General features: G+C 34.3%; 1 pseudogene; it reads right to left on the bottom strand.

Moving 5' to 3' along the window:
• Positions 1 to 8,241: 8,241 nt before the first annotated feature.
• Positions 8,242 to 10,108, bottom strand: LOC148547133 (uncharacterized; annotated as a pseudogene).
• Positions 10,109 to 14,065: the final 3,957 nt, after the last annotated feature.

The raw sequence follows: 14,065 nt of genomic DNA, 5'->3' as shown, positions 1-14,065 counted from the left end.
GCTGCCACTGCTATATTGCTCCTGCTCTGCCCCCTCACCTTGTATGTTGATGTTGTTGTTGCCGCCACTACAATTGCCATTGCCGCTACTGGAGTTAGTCAAACCCACTGCGCCAGCGTTCTGGCCATGGTGATGGTTTCGTTTTGAGGTAGATTTTGGTCTCTTGGATAGTGGAAGGCTTAATTATGTATCATGTCATGTTAAAAGCCACCTCCCAGTTGCAGGTACGTGTACCTTGCATGACTTCCTTGATTTTTTTGTTGTTTTTTTTTTTCTGAATTGCATATGATTTGAAATGCAAAAATACCAATATTGTTCTTTTGTTTGACTTCCTTGATATTATTTTTTATGAGCTTTTGTAAAGTTTTCGGTAGGATTTGTAGTAGAATAATAGGATTAAAATCAAGGAAGCTTCTTGTATAGGAAAAGTATATTATGGTTCTTGATGGTCTAAGATTTCTTATGAATCATGACCATTTAAATTTTGAACCAATGGCTATGTTTTAAAAATTTTTATTAATTATAAAATAATCATATTTATATTCAAATAATTTAAAAATTAATTTTATTTTAAAATTCCATTTTTATCCTTTCTTCTTTTTTTACTACAACACTCCAAACATCAACACGCTACCGCCAAAAAAACTTCTTCCACAGGTCATCATTTAGAAGCTAGGTTCATCTCCTTGCCTTGAATTTCATTCAAAGAACCACGCCACTACCCTGCTCCACTGCCTCACCGGAGCACTAACTTGGCATCTCCACTACCGATCTCCTCCGCTCACTATCACCCCCTGTCAGCGGTACCTCACATGCTTCTTGCTCTCTCTGGTGCTGGCATCGCAGCGCTGCCGAAGGAAACCATGACATCAGTTTCTGCCGCCCAGCTTTAGGGTCTCTAAGAAAGAGTTTCGGGACAGAGAAGAGTCCAAGTTCACAAGAGCGTGTTGGATCAAAAATACAAAAGAGAGACAATGATTTGGTTCGAAGTTTGAATGCATAACAAGAAGAACACAAAAAAAAGAGAGAGCAATGATAGTGTTGGGGCTACCATTAATGGTGGTGTTGATATTTTTGTAGTAATAGCAGTAAGCATTATGATGGAAGATGTTTAATTGAAGAAAAGATAGAGAAAAGGATAGTATAGATATTTTATAAGATTATTTTATATTTTTTTACATAGATCATTAAGATCTAAAATTCTAGTTGGTCCATTGAAGTCATTCCTTAAAATCAATATACAAATTACTTATATAATATTGTTCATAATTTTTATTTTTTAATTAAAAGAATTGTTGAGTTAAGAAATTAATTAATAAAATTGATGATGACAAACATTTGATTAGTGGGCAAATCACCCTATTAGTTTTTATTATTTTTGATAAGTGATGTAGGCCAAAAACAAGTGTTGCAACAGCCCAACATCAAACAAAAGATATCTGCAAATGGGCTGAATGGTAAGTAAAAATAAAAATAAGTCCAAGTCATTCATCTCAAGCTAATTTCTTCAAAGAAGCAAAGGCAAGGCACCAACGGGCTGAACTTGAGTAGAACCCGATCTAAGCCCGAATTAAATCTCAATTCCCTCTCACTAGCTTTCACCAAATCAATGTCCATTTCTTCTCTGTCTCAGTCAAATCAGAAAATCAGAAAAGTGAGAAAGAGAGAAAGAGCTTCTTCCCTAAGCTAGTCACGAAAGAAGTAAGAGAGAGCAGGATTAAGCTTGAAACACAGAAGTCTAAATCAGAAAATCCAAACCAAATCAAGCTTAGGTTAATGGTAAACCATTTCCTCTTGCATGCATCAAATCTTTTACTCTTCTTCCCAACTCTCTGCTCTATCCGAAATGGGATACAAAGGAAAGATGGTTTATGTTCTTCTCTGCTGTGTATCCACGGTCTTAAACATGACTTAGGGACCAAGTTGTTTTTCAAGGGCTAAGATCAAGTTGACCATGGGAAGATTTCTATGGTTGCTGCTTTATGGATTTCGGTCAAGATGAAGAAGTCAGAAGCAAAGTTTCTACTCTAAGGTTTAATGAGAAAAAGTGAGTTTGTGGGTTGGTGAAGCTCAAGGCTCAAGGTGTTGACCTTGGAAGAAGAACCTAGCAACATGCAAGGAGATAAAAGAGGTTTGCTGTTCATTCAGAAACCAAGGAGAGAAAACTAGTGAATAGAGGTTTTGTTTTGAGAGAGCTCTTTGAAGAAGTTTAACTAACTGGACAGTGTAACCGAATCAAAGGTGCATTCCGCCAGTATGAAGAACTGAATCAGAGGCTTGCTAATCTGGTTTTTCGCATAGCACAGATGCTGTTGATGAAGTCAATCTCCTTCATGTTTTACAGATTGTGATGTACTTTTCTATGTTTATCTTTCTGTAATTTCTTGTGAGAAAATGCATTGTGAGAAAGCTCAAGTAAAAGCCATGAGTGGAAAAAGGCTAAGTAATACACTTGAGAGAAAAGCCTAGAGTTATTTTTTGATTTCTTTAGGTATGTCTATGTCTTGTATCTTGTACCTGTGAGGTATCCCTTTCTTAGTTGGGTTAGCACTAAGAGTGAATAGTTAGGTATTAGCATAGCCAATGTCAAGTTAGGTTAGAACTTGAGTGTGAAAGGATTGGGTCAATCCTGTAAAATTGGTGTATGTAATACTGTTAACTATAGTGAAATTCTTCCATTGTAGTGGAGGAGACTGGACGTAGGTTGTATAGCACAAGGCAACCAAACCAGGATACATGCTGGTGTTAGCTTTTCTCTTCTCTGCTGTGTTCTGTTTTCTGATATTCATGAGACAAAAATAAATTGTCTCATAAATTTTCGCTGCTGAGTTCAAATAGAATCAGAATTGTAATTTTGTTTAAAAATGGTCATAACAACAACTTAAAAGGAAGGCATAGATTCAACCCCCCTTCTCTAAGCTACCACAACCTTCAAGAATATTTAAGTAATTTTCTTTGTTTCAGTCTCCACATTTATCTTAAATCAAATAGGATTTTAAGACATACTTTTATATACTTTACACCAAATATAATATAGAGAGATTTAATTTAATCTCAATCTCTTTGTCTCTATCTCTCTCAATCTCTGTCTCTCTTCTAAATTCCTATGGTATCATTTAAGTTTCCAATTGGGTTTTGCAATGAACTTAGACTTGGTTTGGTAAAACTTTTAAATGTTCAGCGGTACAGAACAATATAATAACACAAAGGGACCTGTTTATCGTGCAATGTTTTTACATTCTTTGAAATTTTACATTGAAAAAAAAAATTCTTATACAAGATTTCTTGTGTAAAATTTTGAGGATTATAAAAACATACTCTGAAATACACATTCTCCAAATGTCTAAATCAGCAATGGCATGTTTGATATAGATTAATATAAGAACGAATTAGTACAGAGAAAGTCTAGGATAATAATTGATCTGTAATTATTAAGGAGTGCTTTCAGCCATACCTAAAGTTGCTTGAGATATTATTTATGTACTATTTTAAACTTGTTAGAGAACCCTTTGATATCCCCATTTTCCTTCAATCTAAATTCTCTATAGATAGATTGGTTTTTAGGAAAATCTTATTCTGGTAGAGAGGTCCATGCAGTTTTGGATCCTTCATATTCTTATACAAGATTTCTTGTGTAAAATTTTGAGGATTATAAAAACATACTTTGAAATACACATTCCCCAAATGTCTAAATCAGCAATGGCATGTTTGATATAGATTGATATAAGAACGAATTAGTACAGAGAAAGTTTAGGATAATAATTGATCTGTAATTATTAAGGAGTGCTTTCAGCCATACCTAAAGTTGCTTGAGATATTATTTATGTACTATTTTAAACTTGTTAGAGAACCCTTTGATATCCCCATTTTCCTTCAATCTAAATTCTCTATAGATAGATTGGATTTTAGGAAAATCTTATTCTGGTAGAGAGTTCCATGCAGTTTTGGATCCTTCATATTTTTTCCAAAACTCTAAAAAATATGCACCAATGATTAGTTCTTTTTTAGAGTTATTTAAAATATTGTGCTTACTGCTTAGGACTATTGTACTCTCTATTAGAAGTCATCTAAAATTTTAAATCATTTTAGTTTAACCTAGAACCCTTGAGTTAACATGTGAAATTAAAAAACTATCAATAGCAGAGTGAATTCTCTAAATTTGGATAATATAAATTGAAAAGGTTGAAAAGTGATAAAAGTGAAGGGTTAATTACCATTGAATTTGTAATTTCTATCATAGATGAATTTTACTATCTTAATTCAAGGTTGATTAGACTTTTACTTTCTCATTTACCAATCTCTTCAGTTTGAAGGAGGCTAATACAAATTCACTACGATTAAAGACTATGATCTGCACATGATTTTCATCTACTCATAATTCACCATGCTTTACCTCTGGGACGTGAATATGAAGCAGAATTGTGAATATGTAGTCCTTATGATAACTCCGGTTGAGGACAGTATAAATAGTAGTGGACCAACACCCGACCTGTCTCCAAAGGCGGCTAGATCCTTCACCTAGCTTCTTATAATCCCAAACCTTAAGAAAGTAAGGCCAGCAGTACATCTGTCAACTTCGCCGAATGAGATTCCTGATTCCAAGGGCTTCTTCCCTTGCTGGCTATGGCTAGTTCCATTTGTGGTGCCTAGTTGCAGCCCCTTGATATAAAGTATTGTTACTCATGGAAGGACTTGGTTGATATGATTCTGAAATTATTTTTGCTTTAGGATCTATGTCTTTTAATAAATTGGCAATTCATATATATTAAGAGTGAAACTCCACATCTCTGTCTATTTCACGGAAGGACTATCTATCCCTTTATAATTAGAAAATAATAATTCGACTTTAATCATCATTTTTTTTTAAACAACCAGTCCCTCTATTAACTTTGTCGCAATCTCATAACCGCAGAATTCTAGTCATTCAATCATATTAGCCCCTTCACCGAATTTTTCAATTGAGACAAATAATTTCTCACAAAAAAGGCATCGGTTCTTCTTAAAGGATGACTTCTTTTAATTAAATATAAGAATTTGCTAACAACGCTATTAAGACAATTTTTAATTTCTTTTGATAAATATATTATAAAAGAATGGAAATCTTTCAAACTTTTATTCTTAATAAAAAAAATTTCATGTTTAACACTTTAATAAGTGCACTTAAGACATTAGCTAGACCCAAACAATAATCATAATTAGTCCAACACTTCTTTATGTTTTAAATAATTCTCATGTAACTCCTGGTTTTTATTAATTTGGAAGGAAAAAAAGTGAAATTCTAAAGTTAAAATATAGTTATATATAAATTAATTATCATTGATTTTGTAACTGAAGAAAAATCGGTGATTCATGTTAAGAGAGAACAGAGGAGGAAGAGAGTTTGTGAGAGGGAATTCAAGAATGATTCATAAGAATGATGAACTACAAAGAACAAATAAACTTTAGCTAACTATTTATACTACTTTCTATCACTAGCTATCTAATAAATATCTAAAGTCACACCTTTCACACTATCTTAACTACTTGCTGACTAGACAATCTCTTAACTAACTCCTTGAACAATAAAATTATACTACAGACTTCTCATATTAACACCCTGCACATACAACACACACAACTAACTCACTAATTGTCTAACTGTCAAGTATGTCAACAATAATTTTTATTATATATGAACCCTATTATCAATTTAAGTGTGATTAATCCTTCACTTTATTATTTTACCAACTCCTTCGTTTTAGACGATCTTGATCTCACTTTCAATTAGGTTCTGTGACCCTTTTTCTTTGCAACTACTTGCTTAAAGCTTAGGTTATAGTCATGATTCTTTCCTTTGTAGAAAACTTGAGTCTGGCTAAGGAATATCAATTTACAGTAGAATGTGTTGAAAAAAGTAAATCTCTTGTGGTAGAATTATCTATTATCCACGTATCTCAGTGCCCATATCTTAATTCTACATTAAGATCAAGACAGATGGCTCAGTTAGTGAATTTGGTTTGACAGCTTGCAGTAGTATCATTCAAGACCACCATGAGAATTTTATTAAAATTTTTAGTGCAAATTTAGAAGCTTACTCTATCACTCTATCTAGTTTAACTTTCTAGTATCTTCCTTGGGCTATCAATTGCCTCCCAAAAAAGATATCACAATGTTTAGGTTGAAGTAGATTTCATGTTTGCTTTGGAGTTCCGCCAAAGCAGTTTAAAAGTTCTCATGCACCCTCTTGTTGCATATATCTTTTTTTTAATTGTTTATAATTCTCTTTCTACTATAATTTCGTTCTAATTCTTTACGGATTTTGAGTTGTCTTTCCTCGTGCTGTTTCTTTGTAATTGATTTTCTTTTTTGCTTCTTAGCTTAGCTTGCTCGTCGATAATTTAAAACAATAAATATTAAATACAAAACTTAATAGAAAGGTACCTTACAAAGTTATATATTTGATGTTTATAGAAAAGTATGATTATGCTACGATTAAAAAGTTTAATTATTATATCAAAATATGTTTGAATATTCTACGATAAAATTTTAATTATTTTAGTGGTTAATTGTTTTTTAATTATATTGTAAGTTATATATATCTACTATAATAATTAATGGGGATTAGTGTTTTTAGCATGATTTGCTTTGTATATCATTCTTATATCTCTCTGCAATGAATAATAAAAGAGAAGATCCCAATATTCTTATATAAACGAAACAAATATTTGACTAATGAATGATACTCGCTCTACACCTATATTTGGTTGGTGTGATGTTTTGGAGGTCTTTATTCATGAAAATTATGTTGTGATTGTGGTATTATTATATTGTATTATTATTCTATTTAAAAGGTAGATTCAAAAATTGATTTTTTTTTCACGATGTAGGTAGAAGATTGAATTACTCGGCACCATGCATGCACCCTTTTATTGTGCACCTTTGTACATATTGTTTTCTACACAATAGATATGCATATACAGACACAGACCCACTGGCCACTGCACACAATACTATGTGGGGACAATTGAGATTTTAAAAAGAGTAAACTACCATTTGTACCCATAGAAGTTGAAAACGCTGACAAATATACTCACGAGAGAAGAAAACTACCAAATGTAACCATCAATGGTGACATCCGTGGGACGAAACTAACCAAGCCTTATTCCGGCGTTGACTCCGTTAGTAACGCATCCTCCGTGGTACTTCCCGGTGTGACATGGCTTGGGGGACTTCACATGTGGATTGCTGAGCTGTGTGACCGTTATAATGTATCTTCAACCCCAAAATTTCCCAAATTCAAACCTTGTTCCATCCCAAATAAGAACCCTAACCCTAGATTCACAAAAATCTTCGAAATTATACCAATGTCAAGGCGAATACTGTTTACTCCAACTTCGAATGGCAGTGGTAGTGTGTCTGGAAGCTCAAATTCAGGAAGGGTGCATGATAGGAAGTTCAATGGGAGATGTTTCTGTGGGTTGGGGGTGACGCTTTACAGTCAGGGACGGCGATGAATCCTGGGAGGTGGTTCGTACGTTGTCCCAATTGGAAGGTAACCCGTTTTACACCCTGTTATGTGAGAGTTGAATCGGTATCTGATTTTAATTTTTCTGCCATGGATAGAACTCGGACTGCGACTTCTTTGCATGGGTAGACGAAATTGAAGGGCAATGTGAGGGTTTGAGGAGAGCACTGTCAGAAAGAAAGATGCAGGAAGACGTTAATGAGGCTAAGGCTGAAGTGAAGATGCTCATGATGTTAGGGAGGTGTGAAGCTGAATTTAGTAAAGTTAGGTTTTGGCTTGTGATTATGTCAATGGTGGTGGTATGTAATGTTGTCTGCACTTTGTATCTGATTCTCAGGGGGTTTTGAGCACAAGTAGTTTGAGTGTTAGGCTTTGACAAAAATACCCATGTTCGATTATGTATCTGTTATTTGTAGACATCTGGAATCCAGAAAATGTCAAATAGAGTCTTATAAGACTTGTAAATTTGCAGAAGTTATCTATTACTAATTTCAAGTAATTTTTACTTTCTGCTCCAAAATAACATGAAATACAGGTAAAATAAGCTCATAAGTACGTAGAAATTGAGAAACTGAAGTGTTCAAGTTATAGGTATGAGTTTTCAACTACGACCATGCACAAACACCGAAAACCAAAACATAAGCAATTGTAGGTATAGTATGTGACATATCCAACAATTGTAACATAAACTGCCATGGCACAGTACCAAAAAAAAACATAATATAAAGACTCTTGCTTTATGGAATTGGAGTGGAGTTGCTGCTGCCGCTTGACCCTTCCTTCAAGTGTGCAGTTGTTGACCTCTTTTTTGGTGGTGGACGGAAGGCAGGCTGAGGCCACCTACCTGAGCTTGATCCTATCCCTGTGGGACTAGGCATGAATTCCATGAATCTGGAAGTAGTGCCCTCGGAGGCAGCTTGCATGGTTTGAGGTGTCACAGTGGGTGGCACATCAGAGGCCGTGGGTGATGGAGTAGTAGTAGTTGGTGTTGCTGGAGCAGAATGTGGTTGGTGAGTAGTTAGTGGTGGTCTTCGCAGATTCTTCTTCTTCCTTGGTGGCTTTTTTGCAGTTGGTGGCCTAGTTGAAGGAGACCTCAGTGGATTAGGAATGGGTTGAGGAACTGGGGTGGTCTCCTTCACGGATCTTGTCCTCAAGCTCCTCTACAACCCATTTACCATCTGCAGATTTATTCTTGTTAACTCTGCTGCAGGTATGTTCATTCACAAAGGTCTTCACCTGAAAGCTTAATGGAAACGACCGTTTTGCATAGTATATCTGCCACGGACAACTCTCATCATAACATATGGCCTTGCACCTAGTTGAATCCACCCTTGGAAAGAATACACTTCTCCCCAAATTGATGTTGAACTTCCTAACTGCCTTCTTGAAATGGTCTAGATTTTCAAACTCCATGCCAAGCTCCAACCTTACTTCCCTTACTGGAGCATCTGGATTCGCTTGAGGAAATGCTGCCTGCTCACTGTCTTCATCATCACTTGCAACAGAATCAAGCTCCTCCGACTCGTAACAATGCATCCCTGCACTTGCCTCTGACATATCTTCACCATCCACAGGTATAAAAAATGAAGGATGCTTGTTTGGATCCTGGTTAGGTATGAATGTTTGCCCTGAAGGTGGAGGCCTGACTGTTGATCGTCTCTTGGACTTCTATTGACTACCACCACCCACGTCTGGATTTATATCTGGTTCGGGCTGTGAACTGCTGGGTTGACTACCACTACCGGGTTCTTGACAAGGCTGTGGGATGTACTGTGTGAAAACCTCAACAGATTCGGCAAGCCCTTTATCCACAGTGGGAGCCACTGACTCGACAGAAACTGGAATTTGGTTTCCAGTTTCTTCACTTGCAGCTGACATATTTGGTTGTTTAGGGTGTGGATGAGTCTTCTCCAGTTCTTGATATGGCGGTAAGTTGGGTTTAGTGGGTGGATTCGGTAGCTGAATGATCCTTGGTGCCTCATCGAAGGTTACCTTTGGTGAATGGGTAGGTATATTTGGTTGATCATTGCTTAAATCTGGTTGTTCTGTGTTTCTTCGGGTATGATGGACTTCTTTCTGTACCACAGCATCCTCTATTTGAGCATTCGGCCCAGGCAGACCTCCTACAGTCTCACTTAATTTCACCACTCTCTTTCTCTTCTTCTTTGGGGTTGGGGGTCTCCTAACACACAATTTGGTTCTGTGCTTCATTGGGGTCCTACTAACAGTTAATATCTCAAGCTCTGGTTCGGGTTTATTGTTCTCTTCTACGAACTCAGGAAGGTCAACTGGACGCTCGGTGAACACCTCAACTATCCTCCCATTAGCAATGGCTGCTTCATACATACTCACCACATCCATGTCTAGTCTAAGCAACCTCAACCCACCATCCAACTCCTTCCCAGGTTCAAGCCAGTAAAGCTCGCTCACATCATTGTACCCTATGTCCTTTACTAAGTCATTCATGAAGAACTTATTAAGCGTGTCCACATTCACTCGTTCAATCTCTGTTTTCTCACCCCCAACATAAGCCAGTTTCCCATCATCACCCTTTTCAAATTTTTCTCTGTGACTAATGACTAGCGTAATGTGGATAGTTGCCATCTGCAAACACACATGTATACAGAAGAGAAAACGAATTCACAACCACATCATAGCCACTAAAAAGACACCCTAATAAAAATATCATACCCACAACCATGCACCAAAAATCAAGATAACTATCACAGAGAAATCGAAGGTTAGTGCTTACCTATGGATGAGACTACGCAATTCCAACAGCTGACACGATCCACACCAACAAGCACCCTCTCTTGAACACGGAGATTATCATCGGCACCGGAGATTTTCTGTGAGTGGAGAAGATGAACAGTCTAGTCTTAGGGCTCTACCCTCTGTTCCGCGCGAAGAGGTGTACCTTTGATAACTGTTCAATTCTAATTTTCTTTTTTTTTTTTAAATATAATTTTGAAATCCAATTATATTTTTAGGTAATTGTACTTATAATTTCCACGTGTGAAGCCCCCCAAGCCATGTCACGCCGGAAAGTGCCACGGAGGATGCGTTACTAACGGAGTCAACGCCAGAATAAGGCTTGGTTAGTTTCGTCCTACGGATGTCACCATTGATGGTTACATTTGGTAGTTTTCTTCTCTCGTGGGTACATTTGTCAGCATTTTCAACTTCCATGGGTACAAATGGTACTTTACTCTTTTAAAAATAAAAAATAAGTTTTATAGTATATGAATATTTACCCCCACAATATAATTAAAAGTATATTTTAAATTTTATTTTATTAGTAAAATTATTTTATTAATTTATTTTATGTAATAATAAAATAAGCTTTATTAAATTTAATAATAACAATAACAAAAAAATCTAAACTTATTATTTTACTTTATTAAAAAAAACCTAAAAAATTATACTAATATCACTGTGTTATTTTCTCTCTATTTTGTTACTTTTGAGAGTCTTTTTTTTTCAATTCACTCTCCTCTCTCACTCGTATATGTCATAAAAATAGTCCAAGTCAGATCATATTTTACTCCTAACAGATTAAGCTTGTCATATAATTAATTAGTCTAAATTTTGATTTATAATCTATTATAATTTTTTTAAAATATTAAGTCTAACTTATTATTGAGTCTGGTCTAACTTAAGATTTATTAAAAAATTTGACAATTTTTTTATAAAAATAAAAATTTTTAAAATATTATTTAAAAATTGTTTTTTTTAATAAAAAGTTGCTTATATGTAATCTGCCAAATTAATGCTTACAAGAATTTTTGAACTTTTATTTTGAACTTTTAAAATATAATAAATATAAAATATATAATAACTTTGTTAATAAAAAATATTATTTATATATTTATTTATATTTTAACAGGTCCAGATAGGTCTAACAAGTCAAAAAAGTTAATTAGTAAGTTTGGGCCTAAAAATAATAAAAAAATCTGTATCCACACGTCTGGCATCCATGGATACCCGTAGGGATTACCCACGATGGGGGAGCTAACAAGGACCCGCAAAATCTTCATGGGGACGGGAGCGGTAATTGAGGTACCCGCTAACCCGTCCCATGGGGACCTATCCGTGAAATTTCTGCGAAAAAATTACTTAAATATCCTTAAGTGTATTTTTTTAGGTTTCCCACGGTATCCTCCAACCTGACAGGCCAATGATTGATCCGTCGTGGTATTGAGTTCTATTTAAGAGTTTGTTGCTAGTCAATGAGTTGCTGCATGCACAAGGCGGAATTCAAACTCCCAACACTTGTTTAAGCAGATTAGTGAGCTAACCACTAGGCCAATCCAACTTGGTTTTATGTAAGTGTATGTTTAATGACTTTTTTAAGTTTTATCAAAAAATAAATTAATGATATGTATAATATTTAAATTAACTAATTATTCAAATTTGTGTTTTACAAGGAGATATTATTATCCAACTATGATCAACCACCAAGAATTGTTATATTATTTTGTTGAAAGTTTTTTCTATTTCATTTTATTTTAAATTGTACATTGAAATTTTGTGTGTATATTGATTATGTTAAATTTGTATTTAGATTATGTTTTAATTTGATATATTTAGTTGAATTGTATTAGATTTTATTATGATAGTGTTACTTTTTAAATTTTATTTAAATTTAATATCTATAGATATCTGCGGAGATTCGCTTTTCCAATGAGAGAAAATAAATGGGAACCTGTGATTACATAACTAGATAAATATATTTGCAAACAATGCAAATAGATGCATGATAAACGGGCATGTCTAATGTCTATAAAAAAATTACTTCATATAAAAGAAATTATATCTATACCATTGCAACATACAAGTAGATGCATGATAAATGGGCATGTCTCTGGATTGGACCAATTTGCTTGTCACCAATTGTTATTCTTATGAATGAATAATAATTTAAAAGCATATGGAACCGAGTATCTGAACAAGCATGCAAAAATTGTTTAAGAACCAGCCTCTATGAAGAGCAATTCTCTGGACAGATGACTAAAACAACAAATAATTAAAACAATTAATCATTTTGTCCTATCACAAAGTTTGAGTAAAAGAAAAACTAGGAAAGGAAAGAGAAGAAATGGACACGAGAAGGAGGATGAGATTAGAGCCTAAGAAAGCTCAGACAGGAGCACATGATGATGATGATGATGATCATGGAGTAATTGAACTAAACTCTGCTTTATTGTCAGAACTCAGAAGAGTGTATATGTGTATGTTGTACTTGTATTTTTGAGAAACGGCTGCTACAGTGAACAAAGTTCCATACACTAGTTTTATTATTATTATTATTAAATTATTACTACTATTATTCATGATTTCATTATGATAACGTAACACTTCTCAGGCTTATCTCACAAACTGTGGATGGCTTCAGTTCCAATGATATAATCTAGAAAAATATAACAATCTTAATCTAATTTAACTAATAATATTAGAAATAAATACATTAAAATTGTCATTAAAAATCAGAGTACCACAGCGGAAAAAATGTCAATGTAATTTACCCTTTATTAATTTTTTTAGGAAGGATTTTACATTCTTTTCAAGTTTCAACTTATGGTCTCTAATTGTGATTCCAAAATTTATTAGGGAAGATGCCTCTATACATCAAAAATTCAAGATACATCTGTGATGTGCCTTATCTTGAACTGTCTCTTGGTGCCATAACTATTGCAACGGCTTCTAGAAGCATAATCTGAAGAGAGAACATACATTTACATAAGTAATGAAAGAAAGTATAAAGGAATCACCTAATAAATAATAACTTAGTTCCGTAGAGTAACAAAGGAGTGCAGAAATTTATGCCAAATTATATGGCAGGTCCATAAAAAATTTTAGGAGCATAGAAGCTTGTATGTTCTATATGAAGTATACTCTATAAACTTTATGTTCAGTAGATAAAGGTCTATAGCTGAATCTATCATTACAGTTATGAGTACAAGAATTTGACATAAAAGTAGAAAACACCATCATTAAAAACAAATTCACCTCCAAAGACAAAGCAAAACAAATCCATAAAAATAAGGCAGATAATAAAAACAAGTATTACACTAGATTTATTATCATTACATCAAAATCCTAAGCAACTTCTTGGTAGCTTTACACCAGATTTAGAACTTGAGATCTTTACACTAGTTTTGCATATTAATTAATTGATTAATCAGAAATAAATAACAAGTAAATCCAATCAATAAAGCATGCTTAAATTACAACTGAACTAGGCAGGCAACAATACAAATCCATAATAAAATTGGCTCAAACAGTGGAAAAAAGATAAAAGGGGAAGACTATTGAGGAGATGGAAGAGGATGTTGCTAGTTACCGGGGATCCTTTAACACCTAATTCATACCTAAAAACTAAATAATTACAATTCCCTTGTAAGCTAATGTGTTACAGCAAGCAAACTCTTCCAACCTGAATCAACAAAAAAAATTACCAAATCGTGAGAAGAGTTGGACCAACAGCTTGCATAGCAGTTAAAAAACAATTCAAATAAAGCAAGCAGGGGATTTCGATTATCTTCAATTTAAGCGTGTTGT

This window comes from Arachis ipaensis, chromosome B8 (genome assembly GCF_059453495.1).
Source record: "Arachis ipaensis isolate K30076 ecotype BB chromosome B8, ASM5945349v1, whole genome shotgun sequence".
NCBI classification, from domain to species: Eukaryota; Viridiplantae; Streptophyta; class Magnoliopsida; order Fabales; family Fabaceae; genus Arachis; species Arachis ipaensis.
This window is presented reverse-complemented; position numbering and strand designations above follow the sequence as displayed.